Here is a 23,195-nt window from a genome sequence, read left to right as displayed (position 1 = left end):
CTGAGTGCAGACCAATAATTATTCAAGGTATGTACCTTTAGAAAGAGTAGGGAGATATGGATGTGATGCAAGATAAAAAAATATACATTTCCATAATGTGCTGAGAATGGAATTGAATGATGTAGAAAAAACAAGAAAGAATATTATATCTTAGAAGAGAATTTGGAAACTGTAGCTCTGAAATGTAACATGTTTTTTTTTTTTTGTGCGAATTGGATGAATGATTGAAAGAAAAATATTGTTTTGATAACTATATGAGGAGATAATTGACCTGTTTGGGAAATGAGGATTTGTATACTATACAAAATCATTGTGTGATACTAAAATCATTTGAAAATTAAGTTTGCCATAAATATGATGATATGCTTAATGGAGTAGAACATTTTTGAAAACCAAAATAATTACAATAAATTGAATTGATAGTATCATGAAGAAATAATCTTGATATACATGGTGGGGTAGAAATTAAGTAATGTCTGATTAAGTTGTTAAATATGAAAATTGAATCTAGTTTAATTTTTATTTACAGACACATCTTCGGATGAAAAATTAACGATTACCTTGCCAAACGTTATCTATCATCCTGATGAAGGCATCTAACTGGAGCCTTCTGAAACTTTGAGATCATAGTCAATGTTTAAAGAATATGGCTGGGCGAAGAGAAATTATATTTGAAGTACAAATAATGCTCATCAGAAGCTTAATACGGCACCTCAAGAAGGTCTAAAAAGGAATTTCACTCACCACGGATTATTAAATTGTACTGTGTGATTGAAAAGTATGTGGGCTAGGCTATTTCTGTACAATTGTGGTCTAGATGTGTCTACTGTCAAACAATCATGGTTTCAGTGATGATTAAATAATTTTGTATAGTACATTTTTTAATTTTTTTTATTGAACACAAGTGGCACTGTGCTATTGTTCATACACATTGCGATTGTTGGATACATATAGACATAAAGAATACAATCATGTGTCAAAGCTATTAAGACATCTCTTGCATGGTGTTTCTTGCATTTACATCAGTGCATACATTAGCGTCCTTCACATTAAGGCAAAACCGGTTCTCGAGGCAGTATCGGTAATTCACATATTCCCCCCTATAAGTGTTCCAACCTCTCCATAATTTAATCCAGTTTTTGGGACAACCTCTAGGCACATACACAGTCTTTTCACCAACCATGGCCCTTTCCAAATCTTTGCACCATTCCGAGTGTGATGGTGCCACAGCCCCTCCCCAATGTTTGCCAATATTTCTTTTCCCAATCATCATTCCCAGTGTTGCTCACATCTGTGCTGTGGAATTAAGATTTGTTTCTTCCCAAATATTTAAAATGCAACGTCCGGGCTCTGGTTGGACTGGTATCCTTCTCACTCTTGTGATGGTGTTCATGACTGATTTCCAGTAGGCCATTATTGCAGGGCAGTGCCAGAGTGTGTGGAAGAAGGTACCAATTGCCCCACATTGCCATAGACAGAGTTGGGTATGAGCTCTCCCTATTTTATAGAGGGTGTTTCTTGTGTAATAAATTATGTGGAGTATCTTGAGCTGTACAAGGCGCAGCTTGGATGTGATCGTAACTTCCCTGGGTGACGCAAGTGCTACCTGCCAATCAGCGTCATCTAGGTCTCCCACCTCCTCCCGCCACTGGCCTCGGAGCTTTTGCATGGGGTCAGGCATGTTGTTTATAGTCTTCCAATAAGTCATGGAGATTGCCCTTGTTGTCATATGATCCGTTAGTAGTCTGTCCTCTAGCAGAGAGGCCTTGGGTGGGCTAGTGTCAGGGGGAATCGCCGCCTTCAGTGCGTGCTTGATCTGGCGGTAACAGAACTGCTCTGTGGGTGCCGTCTCAGATTGCTCCTGGAGCTGCGTGAATGGGACCAACTTTCCCTGCACCCAGAGATCCCCAACCCTGGATATTCCTATGTTGTCCCAATGTTTGAAACCTTTGCTCTTGCCCAGCCTACCTAATTTGTCCGTGACCCAGAGGGGCGTTGCTTGTGTGATCTTATTTTGCCACCTCAGCTTTCTATGCACTATGTTCCATATCTGTAGTGTGTGGTTCGTTGGGTGTGTCAGGGCTCGAGTCTTGTTGTAGAGTGCCTGATATAATCCCTCCTCCACCAGTTCTAGTCTGTTGAGGCCTTAGGCCGGGTCTGTGTGTGGGGCATGAAGCCCGTGATTAATGACAGTTAATTGGGACGCTCAGTAGTACACTTGTATACCTGTGAATGCAATGCTGCCATTGTACCAGGTTCGGAACAGCTTTGTTATCGCTATGCAAGCTGGTTTGTTATCCCAGAGGAGCTTGGTGACTTTTCCTTCAATTGCTCGGAAGTAGGACTGGGGGACCAAGAAAAGCGTATTTTGCAGGACATATAGGAACATTAGAAGTGCCATCATCTTAAAAAGTGCCGCCTTTCCTGACAGTGTTACAGGAGTAATTGCCAGTATTTGGTGTCCCTTTGCAGCCGTCGTAGGGGAGCCTGGAGGTTTAGAGCCAAGAAGACCCTCGGATCATGAGTGATGTGGATCCCTAAATATTTGAAAGTATCTTCAGCGATCGTTAGAGCACATGTAGCTGGTAGTGCCGGTGGGGACCCCTTCAAAATGTACATCACCGATTTAGTCCAGTTGATTGTGTACCCTGAGTGTCTTCCATACAAGTCACAAATGTCTAATATACAAGATAGAGAATGTCTGGGAGAGGCCAAATGGAGGAGAACATTGTCAACGTATAGGGAAATTCGATCCCCACAGCTGTCCGTCCAGTGGAGCCCGCGAATGACTGGGTCTTGTCGCACCCAGGCCACCAGAGGCTCCAACACAAGGGCAAAGAGAAGCGGAGACAATGGGCAGCCTTGCCTGGAGCCTCGGTGCAGTGGGAACTACCGGGAGATATGTCCATTAGCTACTACATGCGCCAAGGGAGCGGTGTATAGCAATTCAAACCAAGCACAGAATTCTTTATGAGGAGGGCAAATAGGAAGGGCAACTCAACCGTATCAAGGGCCATTCGGGCGTCCAGGGATATGACAATGGCATCCTCTTGTATGGTGTGTTTACGCCCTAGTATGCTGTGGAGACGCTGCAGATTTAGATCTGTGTTCCTACCCGGCATGAACCCCGATTGGTCTGGGTGTATCAATGTGGCTAGATGCGGTGTGAGTCGATTGGCCAGGGATTTAGCCAATATCTTAGTCTTGGCGTTAATCAGAGATATGGGTCTATAGGAGGTGCACTCTTGAGCTGGCTTGCCAGGCTTGTGAATGGCCACTGTTGTTGCTATACGTTGGTCTAGCGGATGTTCCCCTCTCTCTAGAGTGGCCTCGTACATCTCCACGAGATATGGTGTGAGGGTTGATGCGGTTAGTTTGTACCACTCTATGGGTATGCCGTTTGGGCCTAGGGCCTTCCCTGACTGAAGATTAACAATCGCAATCTCTATCTCTTATGAGGAGAGTTTCGCCTCTAGCAGTTGACTTCATCTCCGTCAGCTTAGGAAGCCGGATATCGCGGAGGAAGTCCTCCGTGTCTGCTTGCGTGACTGTGAGCGCCAAAGTGTACACCCGTTCGTGGTGCCGTGCTAGGAGGTCAACTATGGCTTGCGAGTTTGGTTTAATTTCACCCGTGGGAAGCTGAAGGTCTGCAATCCACCTGTCTGCCTTTTCTGTTTTTGTCAAGCCAGCCCAGAAGCCTGTTGGCCTTGTAGCCGACCTCGTACACCGTATGCTGAGTAGCGGAGATGCGCATCTTTGCTTCCTCCCACAAGTAGTCTTTGTATTCCTGCTTTTTGAGGAGCAGCAGATGGACGGTCATGTCGGAGGGGTCTTGCCCGTGGGCCCCCCCCCCCCAGGTCGTCTACTTTCCGCTCGAGTGTCATCACCGTCTGGGCTTTTTCTATCCTGTGGTTCATGATAAGGGAGGGCGCCTGTCCACGGAGCACTGTTTTATAGGCTTCCCATAGGACGAGTGGGAAAGAGACTGAGGGCGCGTTTTCACTGAAGTAAAGTTTAGTAGTGTCCGCCAGTCCCTTCCAAATGTTTGCATATTTAAAATATCCCGGGTAGATAGTGAATATTCATCGCTGCGTCGTGGTATGCCACATATATATAGCGCTGACGGGGGAATGATCCGAGATGCCCCTCGGCAAGTGCATTACGTCCATGAAGGTCCCGATTTCGCCCGCCGGTATCAATATGTGATTTATTCGAGACAGGCTGTTATGCGCACCCGAATGGAACGTGTATTGTTGTGCCTGCTGAAAGCGGAGCCGCCAGACGTCTACCAAACGAATAGTGTATAGAAATTCTGCTAAATTAGTGTGCGCTTGATGTTGTTGTCAAGGGGGTGTGCGGTCGGAGGTGTCATCCAGTGTTGCATTGAAGTCACATCCCAGGATTAAATTACGCTGTGGCAGCTGAAGCAGGAACGCGCTAAGCGCAGGAAACACCAACGAGTGAAGCGCTGGGAGGATGTATACCGAAACTAAGTTGAGTACCCGACCTTCCCATTGGCATGACAGTGCCGCAAAATGGCCCTGATTGTCTGTGTAGGTGTGTTTTATAACAACAGGGTGCTGCTTTCAGATGAGGAACCAGACATGAACTCCGAGTGTTCCGCCAATCTAAAGCCCCATCTATCGAGAGCCTTACAGGTTGTTCCTGTTAAGTGGGTCTCCTGGATCAGGACAATCACTGGTGCTGTGCGCTTTGGGTATAGTAGGGCCAATCCCAGTTTGAGCTTATCCCAGAGACTGTTGACATTCCAGGATATTATAGGTAGGCGCTGCTGCCGTGTAGTAGCTAAATCGGAGGGGTCAGGTGGCCTCGCCATAGACAGTGTGGGTGAAGTGTACTACAGGATGCTTATAGCTGTGCGACAATAGATGAACAGCATGCATGAGTATGTGATGTGCCATAGAACATAGAACAACAAACATTCCAATTGAAACAAAAAGTTCCTTGAGAAACCCTCTCTCCCTCCCCCCTCCCTGCAAGATGGTTTAGGAACTACCCATCACCCCAACTTTGCAGAGCGCCTCAGTCCCATTACCCGGTACCTTTGTTATGTTATGTTATACTATATTTTGTATAGCGTACGGCTACTCAGAGAGTGTCCCGACGCTTTGATTTGCACACCAATCTTATAACATAGCAAGAAAAAAACTGAAAAAGACAGAAAAGGAACCAACAGAGCCCGGGAACTAAGAAGTAAAAAGCCAGGTTTTGAGCCCCTTCCTAAAAGCCAACAAGTTAGAAGTGCTGCGCAGGGTCACTGGTAGCTTATTCCACAACTGGGGCGCCAACAGTCTAAAGGAGCGGCCTCCAATGTGTGCCCTCTTAACACGGGGCACTACAGCAAGAAACAAGGCTTCTGACCTCAGCGACCTGGCTGGATGGTAAAAGGTCAGCCTTTTTTGGAGGTATTTCGCTCCGGAGGCGTGCAGGGCTTTATGTGCCAGAGTCAAGGTCTTAAACATTATCCGCTTCCGGACAGGAAGCCAGTGCAGTGCCTCCAAGAGGCCCGAGGCTCTAGCACGGCGAGATAGTCCGAAGATGGCCCGTGCTGCCGAATTCTGGACCACCTGTAACCGTTGAAGCAGATATTCTGGCAGGCCGAGATAGAGAACGTTGGAATAGTCAATTCTCGAGCCAATTATCGCCTGCACTGTGATCTTCCTGTGTTCCTCCGATAACAAAGGGAGGAACTAACGCAGCATCCGGAGCAAGCCAAAGCAGGTGCCCGTGAGGCCGATTATCTGTGAGCGCAGTGAGAGGCCGTTGTCGATCTTAATCCCAAGGTTTTTTGCCACCTGGGACGAACTTGCTGGTGGAAACATGTTCTCAGGCCACCACACTTTCCAGTCCGGATCCGAACTGCACCCGAAAAAGAGGACCTCGGATTTGTCCGAGTTGCACTTGAGGCTGTTATGTTGGAACCACTGAAATACAGCCTCAAGGCAACCCTGGATCCTACCTCCATCGAAATCCGCACCCCTCTCACAGGTGAAGAGGAGCTGGGTGTCATCGGCGTAGGAAATGATCTGGGCCCCGAAAGACTCCGCCAGAGCCGCCAGAGGGGTCATAAAGATGTTAAATAGAGTTGGGCTCAATACTGAGCCCTGGGGAACTCCGACACCCAATGGCGACATCTCAGCGGAGCAGGCAGAAGCCCAGACCGTTTGTCGACGGCCTGCCAGGAAAGAACGAAACCACTGGAGCACCGTCCCCCTGAGACCAATCTCTTTGTGGGGGGGGGGGACTCATGTGTTGACCCCCCCCCCCCCGGGCCATCTTTTTAAGTTATTACCCTCTCAGCAGTTTTGATGAGTCCTTGCGATACTTTGAGGGTCGTCAATCTATACAGGGCTGCAGGCGAAACCAGCGGCGATCGGCCAAAGAGCCCCACTTCTGCAGCAGGACGCTGCAGGAGCTCACAGCCCCATCCGACCATACACCCACAATGCAATCAAATGATCTCCAACGCCTTACAGTATCACGGCTGAAGAATCACTCCTTGTTAAGCTGGAGTGTGTGGGGACAATGTCTATGAGGTCTGTTTAGTTCTCTTTGTGCTGAGTTTCTGTCACCATCATCTGCTCCGCCGTTCCTGGGGACTGTGATCCTGTCACTAATTGGTAGACGTTGCGGCAAGGCTTGCCATGATGCGGGACCTGACACCAGCCCTCAAGCCAGTCTTGTGTTTCCTCCGGAGTAGAGAAGAACCATGTCTTGCTGTCCGCCTCCACCCTTAGCTTCGCGGGGAACATCATTGAATATTTAAGTTCACGCTTTCTTAGCTCTTGTTTTACCGCAATGAAGTTCGGGCGCTGTTTGGCCACCATCGCCGTATAGTCCGGGAAGAAGGACATCGTAATCAGATCAGGGGGGCCGCTCTGCCCGTCTGGAGGATGATGTCCCGGTTGCGGAAGTTGAAGATAAGTGCCAATATGGGCTGAGGGGGCGCACCCGGCCGGGGTCTGCCCCCAGGGACACGGGTGGACCCTTCCTACCGAGAAATAGTTGGACAGTCCTCCAGGTTGCAGATGATTCTTGAGCAAGTCCTCTACAAAGAGATCCATTGCAGGACCCCCTCTCCCTCCAGCACTCCCACCATCAACCTCTTTTCTCCTTCTCATTAACTGCAGCTGGTTCCCCCAATTCCTTGACATTCACTGACATTCTTTTGTAGAAATTCCAGATTGCACTACCTGAGGAAAATCCAGGTGTAAATCCAGTCCTGGTTTTCTCCTACACCTCTCCTTGTTTCCCCCCAGATTCCTCCAAAAGGCTTATCTGTTTAACCAACATATTATGCTGGAGTTTAGGAACATCAGGCGATTTTAGTGGGTCTGAACATTTGGACATTTGCAGCCTGCCACAGAGTGAAATGGTTAGTATTGAAGCCTTCATTCCCCTTCTTTCTAGCAAAGATAGGAGAATGGAATCAATATTTACTAAGGGGAGAGTCTTTCCTTTTGTAGTGGAAGGTTGTGGATTCAGTTTTCTCCACCAAGTGTCAGACATCGAAGCATGGCTTTTTCTGCAGCGGTTCTGAATGGCACTTCTCCTGCACTTTACCTGTACAGCACAGCTTATGCTGTAGCCTATAAGGGGACCATTGAAAGAAAAACATTATCTACATATATACCAGTTGCATTCCCTGCTTCAAATTAAATTTTCTGGATCTTATTGTTGGCATGTGGCCTAAAAAAGATTAGATGCATACAACTAGGTCTAACATCTTCTGCTGTGCTTGTGATGTTACAGGGGTAAAATGCAGCTGAGATATGTGTCTCATAAGCATGCCATGGTAATATTCATAAAAGGAAAGATCAGGTGTAGCCATATTGCCACACAGACTATTTATAAAGGGTGATAATTATCTATTTTAGTATTCCCTTAAAGTTTTGTTTTTCATACCAGATAGATGGTTAACAGATGCTGTCAGAGAAAGGTTTATGGAATCTTAGTAGGTTCCAAATCCGTTGGAACTGTTGGTCTTGCCTGTGATTTTGGTTGGAGGGTCTCGAAGAGGACCAAAGATTGAGTTGTAAGAGCAATTGCATCAATATTCAATTACTTAACTGTCCCATTTTATTGCTGCTGGAAGGAGAGGATGTCATCTACTGATGAAATTCGAGAGAGAATAACATCCGGAGATTGTGAGGAATGTGCAACCAAATCTGATGTGAATGCTGTGCCAAATGTTCTTTTGATTGATTGACAGTGGGAAACATGAATGAGCTCCCGACAATGTTCATGGGATGGCGCTTGTCTTTAGCGCAGTCATCTCCAGTATGTTCATATCTAGGCTGATCCTCTCATGGGTAGGCATCAGCAGGATGTATTACCTGCGATGGTCTTCCTTGAGTGCCCTACTCTCAGACATTTTCTCTTTGTTCCTTAGTAAGCCCTTCATCTATAGTGCCTGTCATTTAAGGATCTTGGCCTTTCATCTTTCAGTGGTCCTGAGTATCTATAGAGGCAGGAAATGTGAAACCTCAAGTGATGGATAACCTGCCTCAGGCATGCCTAGTGCAGTTTCAGGCTGCTGCAAAGATGGGCATCATCTTTTGATGTCTGTATAGTCAAGGCCAACCTTGGTAAAAGTGATATTGTCCTGATCTTTCGGAACTGGATGCTCTGTGTTGATGGACAGAATAGTGAAGCCATGATCAAATGAGAAGGCTTTAAAGGCTCTTAGTGATACAATGCAATAGAAGCAGCTGTAACATTGTGGAAGAGAAGCCTAAGGGAGTCTTTTCCTGGTGCCAAGCTATTCCAGCTTGGCTTTCGGGGAGGCCATTTTGATTTACTTCAGCATTGTGAAGAAATGATTACTTACTTGTTCTACACTGAAGGAATCTTCATTGAAGTCCTAATCGGTAGAATAATTCCCGACTGCATATCGGGACTCCGGATAACTTTATATCAATATATATCCATATGTCAGTAGAAAGGGTAAAGAGTTCAACATGTCTCTGTGTTGCAGCACACACAACACAAGAGTTTCCAAATTCTAGACATTACGTAGTACCCAAAAGCCCACCTTAAAACTGTGTGCAGCTTCTTTAACACAAATTGCTGCTGAAATGTTTACATGATGAGGAAAATTGCAGTCTCATCAGCTTACATTTTAAGAGTTAAAAAAACAAACCTCGCCCTTTAAACTTTGTGTGGCTTTCTTTACCCATGATGCACTATACTGTCAGTTGACTCAAAGAGTCATTTCTTTTTTCAATGAATAGTAAAGGCTAGGAAAGAAATGTGGATGTTTTAACACCGGATGCTCAATAAATAAAGTCAGGGAGGAGTGAGGGCCAATGAACTTCAATGAGGATTCCTATGATAAAGTACCAGAACTAGAAACTCTAACTGACATAAGATACTGGAAGAACTTTCATTACAGAGTCCACAAAGATTCCTCAGAATAGCTTGACCAACACTAGAGTCCGCTTTTCTATCAGACCCAAGATAATAGTGCCTGGAAAAATGTGGCTGAAATGGTCACCTACATTTATCTTATAGAAGGATGTTTCTCAGCCAGGCTGTGGAGCTATTTCCTCCTAGTGGTATGAACTATAGGTTTCTCTGACAGGGGTTTATTAGCCAACAATAACACAGTGAAATGTATCATACAATCCAAAAAGAGATGGATTATATTGAAGTCGATGGATTCTAGTGAATATGTTTCAGAATGCTAAAATTACACGTTTGTTTGGTTTACTTCCAGTCCACAAATGCTTGGAATTAATCCCTATTTCTGATGGCGACCTCAAATCTATATAACAAGACGATCATTCCCACATAAGCGCAGGGAATTATTGAAATGATTACGGTTATTAATGAAGATCCTGTGATGCAAAACCTCATCTCTTCACAGATTTTTCACATTAATAAAATGTGCAAACTACGAAGATATTCTGTACATCCAGCCAGTATTTCATTTAACCACAGGAGGGGCGTGTTTTCATAAATAGCTGGTGTGAAGACTAGTGAAGAGCAGGTCAGGTGAGAAATACCTGGAATTAGATTCAGGTGTCCTAAAAAATGCAAATGTTTTCAATTAAAAGAAAACCTCAGACAAAAGTGACCTGGGATCCTTGCTCACTCAGCAGAAATCTCACTTGAATCCTGCTGGTACTGTGGGGCAGAGAAGCTTCTAGAATCTGAGTCCTTGGTGTGATAATGCTCCATTTCCACTTGTAAAATGTTAAGCAAATGAGCACCATCCAACTTTTAAAGTGTATTTTTGAAGGGGTGTTTTCAGTCATTGATAAAAATTGGGTTTCTGGTTGGCTAGGGTATGCACCTAAGTAAGGCAGAACCCACCATTCCATTCAGGGTAAGTAAGTTACACACCAAAGATAACCTCTGCTCAACCTCTGGTAGCTTAGCACAGAGCAGTCAGACTTATCATCAGAGGCAATATGTAAAGCGTTTGCACAACACACTCACACCAGTTTCACAATGAATGTAACACAAAAGAGATTCCACACATGAATATATAAAATATGTATCTAGATTGTAGAATTATCATAAGGCCAAAGCCTCATAAAACGTAAGTACTGTGCAAATAAAACAATACCTTAAAGATGTTACTTGTTATCCTGAGTAATAAAATGATCGTCAGTGACACACAACACATTATCAGTGGGTATTTAGTACATGACAAATACCCCACTAGGAAATACATACATGAAGCACGATAACTGTACACATTATGCAATTGCTGACATAGCACACACTATCCTGACAGTGTAGGTATCGAACCAGTATACACTAGAAAACATCAGAGCATGCAATGCAGCAGTTGGCTATGAAATCACAAAAACATCACCAGTAAGAACATAGGGCATAGTAGCACCTGTGTGCCTCCTACAGTGAGTATGGTAATTCAAAGAAGTGATCACAAACGTGGTAAGTTTCTGACTGGGGGGGCCTCCATCGAGGGCTCAACCCATAATGCAATGCTCAAGTAAATGACCCCAAATCTCAAGGGGGGGCACAAACTGTCGAATTCAGCGGGGAGTCCTCACTGGGTCTCCTACATGCAGCTTTGCAGAAGGCAGCTGTTTGCACACGCAAGGTGCAGCTGCTGAACCCAATGCCGCTTTCCCATGCAACATAGCCACTCTGGACCTACAGCATGGCTGGATCCCTCCTCTCAGTCCGCTGTTACTATAGCCAAGACAGAGCCGCTGCAAGGAGCGCTGGCAGATTTTCTGGCAAGCCGAGTTATTCTGTTCTGAAGTACTTGTTTGAAGAGCAGCCGCTCTGGACGTCAGCTTAACAATGCCAAGACCACTCGGGTCCCCCAAGATCACAAGGTTAGAGAAGAGTGTGTTGGCACTCCCATTAGGGGAAATGCTGTTACTCAGTGGGCTGACCTTCTTCTTGATCGTTGGCGGCCTTGTTTACAAGACCCACAGTCTTGTGAGGTATGCCTCACACGCTGCTGTCGTTGAGCACCCAGGCAGGAGCACTAAAGGCAAACTCCACGTTCCATCATTATTTTAAAGAGGGAAGGTGCTCACCCACTGCAGTCCCAGGCAAGGGCACTCACAGCGAGCTCTGCACTGTAGCGGGGCTTTAAAGGTAACAATCGCTCACCATGCACTGTGGGACAGAAGAACAAATGAGACCCTCTCCCTGTACCGGGTATCAAAATAGTGTAAAATGAAGCGCTCCCTAGGCACTATACTATTAGAGACAAGGAGCACAACCAGCACCCACCATGCACTGGGCTTCCCTGGGAGAACACTGGGGGAGAAGCACCAGGCAGGCAGCAGTAGGCAGAGATACTAACACAGCCAGTCCAGCAGTCTTGATGGCGATCTCTCTGGTCAGTGCTACAGTGTCCTTGCAGAACAGAGTCAGGAAGCAGCTGGCAGCAGGGAAACAAGCAGGAAAGCAATCCAGTGAGTCCTTTAAGCCAACCAGCAAGTAGCAAGTAGCAGGTAGCCGGGCAACAACAGAAGTGCAGTCCAGATGAGTCCTTTGTCTAATACAGCAATCCTTCTAACAGAGGTTCAGTTCCAGTTCCAAAAGTGCTCTAAAACCATGGGGTCAGAGCCACTGTACTTATATTCAAAATGTCTTTGACCTAGGGGCCACTTCAACAGAAACCTTACAAGTGCCCAACACTCCCTTTCAATCCTTATCCTGGCTCCAGATGTACAGTAGGGGGTACACAAGCTGTTTGTGTGAGGGCAGAAACTATACACACATAAGTGCGCCCTGCCTCTCTGTCTCCCAGCCCAGGAAGATTATCAGTATGCAGATCCACCCAGCCCATCCTGTGTGAAGGCTGTCTGGAAAGTATCCACAAAATGTAGCTCTCAACCATGCCCAGACATGGATTGGAATGAGGCTGCAAAGGACACAGAGTTTTAAGCACAGAGAAATGACCACCTCCTAAAAGTGGCATTTACTAGTAATAAATAACTCCATCCACACCAGTAAGTGTGCTTCATCACTACCATTCTAAACATGCCAAACATGGCAGCACTACTCCTTTCAGATAAGGAATTACCACTTAAACATATATAAGAAAATTCCCAGTGCTAGCCTATGAGAGAAGTAGGCCTCACTGTAGTGAGAAAGGGTGTTTGTCACTACCAGGACATGCCACACAATAAAGGAACACATCCTACCATTCTCCTACACAGCACCTTGCCCATAGGACTACCTAGGGCCTACCTTAGGGGTGACCTATATGTCGTAAAAAGGGGAGTTTAAGGCTTGGCAAGTAGTTTTAAATGTCAAGTCAGTGATGCAGTGAACTGCACATGCAGGCCCTGCAGTGGCAGGCCTGAGACAGGTTTGAAAGGCCACGTCTGTGAATGGCGCAGGCCCCGCTGCAGGCCAATTAGTTGTATTTAGTTTACAGACCCTGGGTATATGGTATACCACTTTACAAGGGACTTACAAGTAAATTAAATAGACAAAACAGGTGTAAACCAATCATACCATGTTTTAAGGGCAAGAGCATATGCCAAGAGTCCTAAAGTCAACAAAAAGAGGGTCAGAAACATAGGAGGAAGAAGGCAAAACGTTTGGGGATAACTCTGCAAAAAGGGCCAAGTCCAACAGTCATCAACTCGTCGTGCCCGGCTGCTGCTGGCCCTGGCAGCGTCTGGGGCTCTGAGCAATGATAAATGCGGGAAAATCATAAAAATCGCAAGCCCAGGATATCTCACTTCGGCCAACTAGCCTCACTCCTACCATCCGAGCCAGAAGTGTGAATGGCTTATCCAGGCTCCCGACCCGGACAAGAAAATTATGATCAACTTCAACCCACACTTCGACCTGGAGGACAGAGAATGCAAGTAGGACTACATGGAGATAATCGAGGGAGAAAATGCCAATGGGAGGCTTTTGGGGAAGTTCTGTGGTAAGATTGCTCCCTCTCAACTAGTTTCGTCTGGACCCTCCATGTTCATCACATTTGTCTCCGATTACGAAACTCATGGAGCTGGGTTCTCCATCTGCTATGAAATCTACAAAACAGGGTCGGAATGTTCCAGAAACTTCACGGCGCCGAATGGAGTGATCAAGTGCCCGAGGTTCCCCAAGAAGTATCCGAATAACCTGGAATGCATGTACATTATTTTTGCCCCCAACATGGCAGAAATGATATTGGAGTTTGAAAGCTTTGACATGGAGGGGGACACCAATCCCCCCAAGGAGTATACTGCTGTATGACCGGTTGGAAATCTGGGATGGATTGCCTGATGTTGGTCCACACATAGGTCGTTACTGTGAACAGACCAACCCAGCCCGGATTCGCTCCTCCACTAGCATCCTTGCTTTGAGCTTTTTCACCGACAGCGCCACCGTTATGGAGGGATTCACCGCTAACTACACTGTCTTACAGGAAAGTGGAACTGAAGAGTGCAAGGAACCACTTGGCATGGAATCCAGAAAAATTGATTCTAACCAGATCACAGTTTCAACCCAATACAGCACCAACTGGTCCGCCGAAAGGTCACGGCTCAATTACCCTGAGAATGGATGGACTCCTAGAGAAGATTCCATTAAGGAGTGGATACAGGTTTTCAAGCACCTTCTTTGATGCCTTTAAATTTGAGATGGGGTCCAAACTCAGTGATCTGAGGGCAGATGCTGACTCAGTGAGGACCTGCACCCTTGACCTCGAGGCAAAATGCCAGCGCTTCTCTTGATTCCTTTAAATCGGCCCCTTAGCCTTCCTTGCTCCATCCACATTGTCCCCTATGTTGTCCTTATCCTTCCTTGCTCCATCCACCTTGTCCCCTATGTTCTTTAAATGCTTTTCTTGATACTTATGTAACTTTTAACTGATGTAAATTGCAATATTATTGTTCCTCATGTAAAGCACTCTGATTCCATCGGGTCTAGCCAGCGCTATATAAAACCCATTAATTAAATATTTTCCCATTTAGTACTCTTTCTCTCTTTGTCTACTTCCCTAGCCCCTATCCCGTCTCCCCTTAATCTCTCCCCTTACCTGCTACTCTGCCTAGCCCCCTGTTCTTTGCGCCCTTTGACTTAGCACTCCTTCTCCCCTTGTTGGGGAAAGATCCAATATGTATACTCTGGAGTCTCAGCGAACCCGCTGAGAGTGACCACTGTGCCATGGGAGCCACTCACAGATGAGGTATGGTATGGCACCCCTTGCCAAAGCACTCCCTCTCCCCTTTTTGGGGAAGGATCCAGTATGTAGGCCTTGGAGTCTCAGAGACCCCTCTGGGAGAGTCCACTGCGTAAAGGGAGCCTCTTGCAACAGAGATAGGGAAGTGATACTACTTCCCATGGGATCACAGCTTACTGGACTTTGGACGTTGCTTTGACTCGTCTACCGGTTTGTTTCCCCGTCACCCTTCCCCTCCTCTTTCCATTCTGTGTCTCTCACCCTCCCCCCTCTTTCCCACCTTCATTATCTGTCTACTTCCCCTGCTCCTACCCTCCCTCCCCTGAATCTCTCCCCTTGCCTGCTTTTCCCCTTACGTATTTGTGCCTATTGTTTATCTCGACCTTACAAGTAAATATGTTTCCATTCTCTTATAACTGTGTAACCTTTGTAATGATGTAACCTGTAACTATGATCTGATACTCATGTAAAGCGCTCTGATACCTCTGGGTCTAGCCAGCGCTATATAAAACCTTTTAAATAAATATGTAGAAAACAAACACAAAATATTAGTTCCCATACACATGCATTCTTTTCAAAATGATTTTCAAAAATAAAAATAAGAATATTAGAGGACATTTCATGATGGATAAGCAATATGTAATATTACATATTTTATCAGAAAGTGACATACCATGTGGTGCTAGATGATGAGAAGGGTGAGGACGGCAGACCAGAAGCATATTTGTCTACATCCAAACTTTTGTTGTCTTTATCCCATTTATCTGACCCAAGCAATGTTTAATTTGTGCCTGCAGATGATTTCTTCGTCCTGCAAATTGCAAACAGGTATAATATGATCATCAGCCTCCAACACTGGCAAGAACAAGCACAACTATTTAAGCATATCTATAAGGATATGAAAAAATGTTTAAGCAATTTTACCTTTTATCTTCTATTTCCATTCACAGTACATATGCCATGTGCTACAGTGGTGGTATGCTAGTGATAAATGCACTTCAAGCTTAAATACATTTATGATCCAGATGGCTCAACAACTCACTTTCTCTCTTTGGATAGTAAAGGATTCCTGTGGTGAAGAAATATGCTAAATCTCTGGAATGTTCCCAATCACAATTCCCTATCCTGAACTGTAAGGGAAGGAGCAGAGCAAAGGCAACTTGGCAAGTACTGGGGTGAATCATGAGCCAAAAACGTTTTTGGACGATGACTCTGAGGACAAAGACAAGAGTGCACAATTATCACTTTTCACTATGTGTGTTCTTCACAGTTGGTGATGATAACAATGTCATAGAAACCAAAAAAAAGACCTAGGACCTGATTATGAGTTGGCGGTCCGATAGACCGCCAAACCCATGCTGGCGTTGCAGGCACTACCACACCGGTGGTCATACCTCCCCATTATGAGTTTGTCAGTCGGACTGACAAAAGACAACCACCCAGGGATCTGTGATCCCTCAGTGGTGTTGCAGTGGTGTCAGGCTGCAATATGATGGAGGTGCCACTGTGGCACCACCAAGCATATTGCAAGTTTGGTCACATCCACCAAAAGGTAGCAAGGAGGAAACTATCGGGTCCCTACAGGGCCCCCTGTTGCCTCAGGGCCAGGAGATGCATGTAGGGGGGCACATGTTGTGCCCCCTGTCTGCATATACCCCCTTTTCTTGGACAGCATGGATTTAACAGTCCATGCCATGGGGGAACATGCTTTGGCGTTCCCATTGCAGTTCCTTTCACAGGCTCACCGCCTGGGTCCGCCAAAGCACCACCAGCCAGACCAGGAGAAAACTCCTAATCTGGCAGGCGGTCGGCAGTCAAGTTTGGTGGTGTGCGAGCAGGGCACTGGCATGGCAGCCTGCTCCCACACCGCCAAACTCGTAATCAGGCCCCAAGACATAAAGAAATGCTATGATTGCAGAGCTTTGAGAAAAATTATGCAGTGAAAAATGTGCACTTTGTGACTGGTGTGTATTCTGTAATTCACGTCCTAGAGGCTTATTGAAGGGTGCCTGGCCTTTATGTATAGTGAACATTGGCAACATATCTAATAAACTAGTGGTTCTGTTTTAAATCTCTTGGCAAAACGCTTCTCTTATGGGTGTAAAATATCCTAGACATCCTGAGTCTTGCCTCGCTATCAGATATTCAAATAGGATACCATTATACAAAATTCCACCTTGCTTGTCAAGCATGTCCTACTTAAGCAGCCATTCTGAATAATAAAATACTTCTTACAATGAAGAATGTTACAAAAGAAATGACTTATAGTTTGGTTTAGAAAACAATCTTACTACTTCATTAACATGATAAGAAACATGCTTGACTTTATTTTGAAAGGAAGAAGTATTTCAAGCTGGGATTATCTGTCTTCACAACTATAATTTATGTACATAGGTTATTTACATGACATGAAGCAAATATACAACAAAATTAGTAGCGGATCTGAGCCACAGTAAGGATCTGGGACACAGTACAATATACAGCAGTGCAACTTTTTAGTTCTTAAGAGTTAAACAGCATTTTGTGATTCTTCACTAAATTTGTTTGGATCACTGGCACAATATTGTGGTAAAGAATATCATTGACAAAAAATGTTGTACACAATATTGTGTTCCAATACTTATAATGGTAAGTACAAAAATATTGGGGGGAAATATCTTTGAAACTATTATCTTCCCAAAATATAAAAAATATAGAATTTTAATATAAAAATATATATGTCTTCGGCGGCTCCAGCGTGCTGGGATACACCAGCGTGAGGAATGGACAGTGGGGGGCCTCGCATGCAGAGATCTTAGCTCCGAGACGCAGTGTCTGCTTGACATTCACCGTGCATGGATGTTTGATTTTAGTAAACGCACAAGCGCCAGCCACTTGGTGAAAGAAGAGCCAGGGGCCTCATTTATGAAAAGTGACGCATCGCTGCGTGAAAACAGCGATGCGTCACTTTTCACTGCGCACTCCTTGCGACACCAATGATGCGTCATATTTAATGTATGACGCATCATGTCGCAAGGACTTACAGATACGTCAGTATTTTTGACGCATCTGTAAGCACAAAAGTGAGGCATTGCTGGAGTGTGTCACAAAAGTGACGCATCTCCAGCAATGCGTCCTGTCACATGGGGAAAGCCCCATGTGAAAGGGCTTGCGTCAGTCTTACGCCTGCTGTGAGGCAGGCGCAAGATTTTGACGCAACAGCATCCTAAAAGTGACGCAGTGAAATCTCATAGATTTCACTGCGTCACTATTACAAGGCTTTTTGCGGGGGAACGCCCCCTCTGCATACATTATACCTGACGCAGGTATAATGTGGCGCAGGGGTTTAAAAAGTGACGCATCTACCTAGATGCGTCACTTTTTAAATATGGCGCAACAAGGCGCATGTTTTACGCCGCAGATGCGTCACAAAAAGTGACGCATCCGCAGCGCAAAACTGACGCAAGGCCTCATAAATGAGGCCCCAGGAGTCTATAGTGGCTATACTTTGGACTATATGTACCAGCATGCCCATTTCCATTACGCCCACTGGGGCGGGACTTTCCACAATTTAAGAGCGTGTTCTCAGTGGCTGTTTCTTGCCGTATCAAATTACATTAAATAATAAAATTAAATAGATCCTACTAACTGTTAATACTATATATACAAATATATACTTATATAAACACATACATATGTGTGAGTGTGTGTGTGTGTGTGTATATATATAGATATATATATATATATATATATCTATATATATAGTGTAACACAATTATTTAACATTTATATTTAAAATTATATTAATTTTATTTGCTTTAATATTTAAAATGTACTACTGTAAAAAGCATATATATTGAGATATGTATATACACCAAATTGAATTTATACACCAAATTGACACAGAATTAAAAACACAGAAAAAAAATAAAAAAACAGCTCAATTACAAAAGATATGAATTAATTTAGCCAAAGAGTACAATACAACAAATTTAAAAAAACACATTTCCAAAAAACGCTATAAACAATAAAATAAAGAGAGAATAGAAATAAATGATCTAAAATATAACAAATAAACAAATAATACTATAAAATGCATTTATTCAATATTAGGAAAAGTATTGAAGTCTGAAAATATTAGATATACTATTCCCACTCTAGTTTATGCAACAGTAGGGAAAGTTTTGTACTTTGGAGGGGTTAGATTTACTATTCCTGCTCCAGTCAAAATAACAGTCGGGAAGGCATTGGATTTCGAAGAGGTTAAGTTTACTATTACCACACCAAACTGCACAGCAGTAGGAAAAGTTTTACTTTGGAGGAGTTAAATTTACTCTTCCTACTCCTGTCAGTGCAACAGTAGGAAACGTGTTGTACTTTGGAGAGTTTAAATTTACGATTACTACTCCAATCAGTGCAACAGTAGGGACTGTACTTCACTTTAAATGCAGTACCTATATGATTAACCTTATTAATGTAGAAAAATATTAAACTCCTTGCTGGACTTGGCCCTTTTGGCAGGTTCACCCTTGAACTTTTTACCTTTAATAATGACATGATGTTAGTTGATTTCTGGTCTCTGCGCACTTTAGCACCGTGGCTGAGTGTAAAGTGTGTGCGCTCTCTGAGTGTGTGTGGTGAGATTGGCCTGCCCTCCCATAGGAATGCATGGGGAATATGTGTGTCCATTGTATTTCCTGATGTGTGGGGAGTGCAGGGTCAAGTTTGGTATGTGCGAACTCATGAGATTAAATGCTGCGCGATGATGTGTGCAGATTTATTGCGTCTAGTGGAGAAGTGCCACTTTTAGAAGTTGGCAAGTTTGTGCAGTGAATGTGAATTGACTTTCTGACTTGTGATTGGCTGGAGCTGGCTGGTGTGCTTGACTCCAGGAGTCAGGATGGGTCTGCCCGGTGGTGAATGGGGAGATCTGCATGTAGATGGAAGGGAGGAGTTACACCTGGGACCTGAATAGGGCTGGGCCTTCCCTCCACAATGCTGGCTCCACCCCCTGTGGTGTGACTGATGTCCCTGGCCTGTCCTGTGAAAAGGGAGAGGGGCTGAGCAAAACAAAGTGCTCCCAAACCAGTTGCATATGGTTCGCCCCTTGCCTGCACCTTTGGGGACAAAGGATTTCTGTGTATATGTTCTTGTTCCTGACTTGAATCTAACAGGGGCGTGCTGCTGCTGGGGCCCAGGGAAAGGCTTGCCTCCCTGGGCCCTGCCCTGCCCCTGGATGCCTGGAGGACTTCTTGGGGACCCATCTGCCTTGTCTGGGATGGCTGGGGGACTTTTCCTTGCCCTGGGACACTTTTTGCTTTGCCTTTCAAGTCTCCAGGACCTTGCTGCACCTTTTAGCGCCCTGGGAGCGTTGTGTGCATTCTTCTTGTTAATCCCTTATCTTGAGGGAGCCTACCCCTCACTGCTGCATTTATAATGGCAGCGAGGGTGCCCACCCCGCTTATTTTAAACGTGTAATTTTGCAGGTGCTCACCCTGCATTATGCCTGCTTATTTGCTGATTCCCAGTGCGCAGGTGCCTACCCCGCGTCCTCGTTTTCCTTCTTAAATTACGGCGGGTGCCCACCACGCTTATGGGAGCCCTAGTGGGTGCCACCCTGCTTGCCATATTCATTCTTAGTCTCGAGGGAGCCTACCCATCGTTTTGCCCAAGAGAAGAAATCACCGCCGCAGCCCGTATGGCCGCACCGGAAGTCAGGCGCCCTTCATCCGGGATGTGGGCGAGGCCTGCGGCTGGGCCTGCAGAAGAGGAAGTAGCTGAGTGGTGCGAGGCTCCCATGCGCTGGTGGGAGCCCCGGACGAAGAGTGAGCCCGGAGCCTTGAGGGCTCTACCTCCCAAGTCCCGGTCCCGAGATGGGGGACCGGGTGAAGCCGGGCAAGTTGTGAAGGCAGGGCTCTCACGAAGAGAAAGAGCGCCGCAAGCGCCACCGCCGATGTCCTGAGGAGGGGGCACGAGGCACATTTGTCAGTGCCTCCCCCCCTGCACAACGAAAGAGGAGTAGTCCTTTACGCCGGAGCCCGGTGTGTAAGGGCTGGGCAGGGGACATGGTGGCATCCGGCTCCCTGAGGGAGCAGATCTTGTTGGCTGTGCCAGTACAAGGCACAGAGTCAGAGCGGCCCGTGTGCTTAGTGGGCCGCTCTAATGATTGGGCATTTCTTTTTCATAGAGGGCCCCCGTGGGGGTCCCAAGGCCCCGTTTGCCGATGCTGCCCATGATGGGCATTTGTCACCAACATTATTCCCAGAGCCCCGTGTGGCTTCAACGCTGTCCCTAGATACCTTAAAAGCGCCAATGCGCTCCACAGTGCTTGGGGGGCAAAGTCTTCCACTCCAGTTGGTGCATAATTAGTTCAGGAGCCAGAGGGCTCCTAGAGACATGTTTATTTCAGGGCCTAGAGAGTCCAACCTGTGGAGCAGTTTGTTCAAGGACCAGCGAGGGCCCATGCCGCATTTTACTTTCCATATGCCCAGCAAGTAGTCGGCAGCTGCACCGTTTAGGCATTTCTTTCAGGGGACATGTTCTTTGGAATCTAGGAGTGAGTCGCACTCCTTCGCCCTACCTCGGCATCCACAGTTGCGCAGCACTTAGTGCCAGCTGCAGCGTTTAGGCCTCCAGTTTATGGTTCTCAGCTGCCCAGCAAGTAGTGGGCAGCTGCAACGTTTAGGCTTTGCGCAGTGGCGCAACCTTGATTTTCACTGCCTAACCAGCAGCCCTGACTCTCTGGACATAGGGCATTTGAGCCCCCTTTTTAGATGGCCAGTTGGCCAGGGGGATGGGTATTTTTACAGAGCGTCAGGCCCTAATGTGATTTATGTGCTAAAGTGATTGATGTGCTAATGCTTTTGGTGCTAGGAAATGTATTGTGTATAGTATGTTTTGCGCACCCTGTTTGATACCTCTAGATGTGGTTTAGGCATAGGAGGTTGTTTTACCTGTTTAGGTTAGTGTTAGGGAGATTATACTTCCCTGTGTGATTTATGGCCCTAGTGTAATTTTTACTTAGGTGGTTAGGGTCTAATGTATTTAGACTTGTGGGATATTGTGCCTGTTGTGATCTATATTACAACATAGATACGTCAGGTTGATGCTGAGTATAGTGTCTGCCAGTGATTACTGGCTGTGTTCTAAGTTCATATGTAATCTTTTCCTATTTCTTTACCAAGTGCTAATTCTGACAGTGGCCCAAGTTGCCCTGTCATGTGTTAATATTCCCTCGTAAATATTGCCCGTGCCAGTTGGCACAATGAAAATTGTGTGATTACTATCTGATGTGTTTTGAAAATACAACGGCTATTTTTGATATAACCTTGTGTGGAGTTCCTTTTGTGGGGGGCCTGGGATATTTTTGCTGGTCGGTGCGTGCGCAAATGCTTTACACATTGCCTCTGGGATAAGCCTTACTGCTCGTGTCACGTTGCCAAGGGGGTGAGCAGGGGTTATTCTTGGCGTGTAACTCCCTTGCCCTGACTAGAGTGGTGGTCTCTGCCTGGCTTTGGCGCAACCCTCAGCCAAGCAGAGATCCCATTTCTAACACTCCTAATATAAACAATATTTTATATATATATATATATATATATATATATATATTCACTGAAAAAACCATAGGTTTCACACCAGTTATAGTTAGGAATTAGCATTTAAAAAACCTATGAAATTCACTGAAAAAACCATGGGTTTCACACCGGTTATAGTTAGGAATTAGCATTTAAAAAACCTATTAAATTCACTGAAAAAACCATAGGTTTCACACCAGTTATAGTTAGCTGGAAATTTTACTGATATAAAACCATTGAAATTCCCACGTTATAGTTAGTCGGACTCACTATAACTTGCGCGTGCAATGCACTGCTGATGACATCACATATTACATCACTCATGACATGGTCAGTGACAAGTGAGTCCGACTAACTATAACGTGGGAATTTCAATGGTTTTATATCAGTAAAATTTCCAGCTAACTATAACTGGTGTGAAACCTATGGTTTTTTCAGTGAATTTAATAGGTTTTTTAAATGCTAATTCCTAACTATAACCGGTGTGAAACCCATGGTTTTTTCAGTGAATTTCATAGGTTTTTTAAATGCTAATTCCTAACTATAACTGGTGTGAAACCTATGGTTTTTTCAGTGAATTTCATAGGTTTTTTTAATGCTAATTCCTAACTATAACTTTCACTTTATAAATAAGACTGTTAGCACTCTAGTTGTTCTTTTTAACACTCTGGTACATTCTGTCATTGGGCTACAGTTGGGCTACATCTAGTTGAAATTTGGGCTACATTTACAATTTTTGGTCTCTGGTGGCCATCTTTGGGCTACATTGGGCTACTTTGGGCTACATTTGGGCTACATTTTGGCTCTAACATATATTAAGCCCAATGTAGCACAATACATATTTTTCTAAAGTTAATTTTTTTACAAACCACTTCAGAATAGGGCTACCTGTCCCTACAATTATCCCATTTTTTTTTTAATTTTTTGGGGGAGCGCTCCCGGAGCGCGCCCCGGGGAGCGCCCCGAAAAGCGTATTTCTGAAAAGCGCCCCGGGGCGCGCT

General features: G+C 45.2%; 1 long non-coding RNA gene and 1 pseudogene across 1 annotated transcript in view; one reads left to right on the top strand and one right to left on the bottom strand.

The window, feature by feature from the left end:
- LOC147747511 (uncharacterized) overlaps positions 1–23,195 on the bottom strand; it is a 153,894-nt gene that overhangs the window by 4,142 nt on the left and 126,557 nt on the right. The window contains exon 2 of the long non-coding RNA XR_015299642.1: positions 15,315–15,452. This is a non-coding gene — a long non-coding RNA (uncharacterized LOC147747511). The remainder of the gene's footprint in view (positions 1–15,314; positions 15,453–23,195) is intronic.
- LOC147747512 (neuropilin-1 pseudogene) lies at positions 8,242–14,083 on the top strand (annotated as a pseudogene).

This window comes from Lissotriton vulgaris, chromosome 1_1 (assembly GCF_964263255.1).
Source record: "Lissotriton vulgaris chromosome 1_1, aLisVul1.2, whole genome shotgun sequence".
NCBI classification, from domain to species: domain Eukaryota; kingdom Metazoa; phylum Chordata; class Amphibia; order Caudata; family Salamandridae; genus Lissotriton; species Lissotriton vulgaris.
This window is presented reverse-complemented; position numbering and strand designations above follow the sequence as displayed.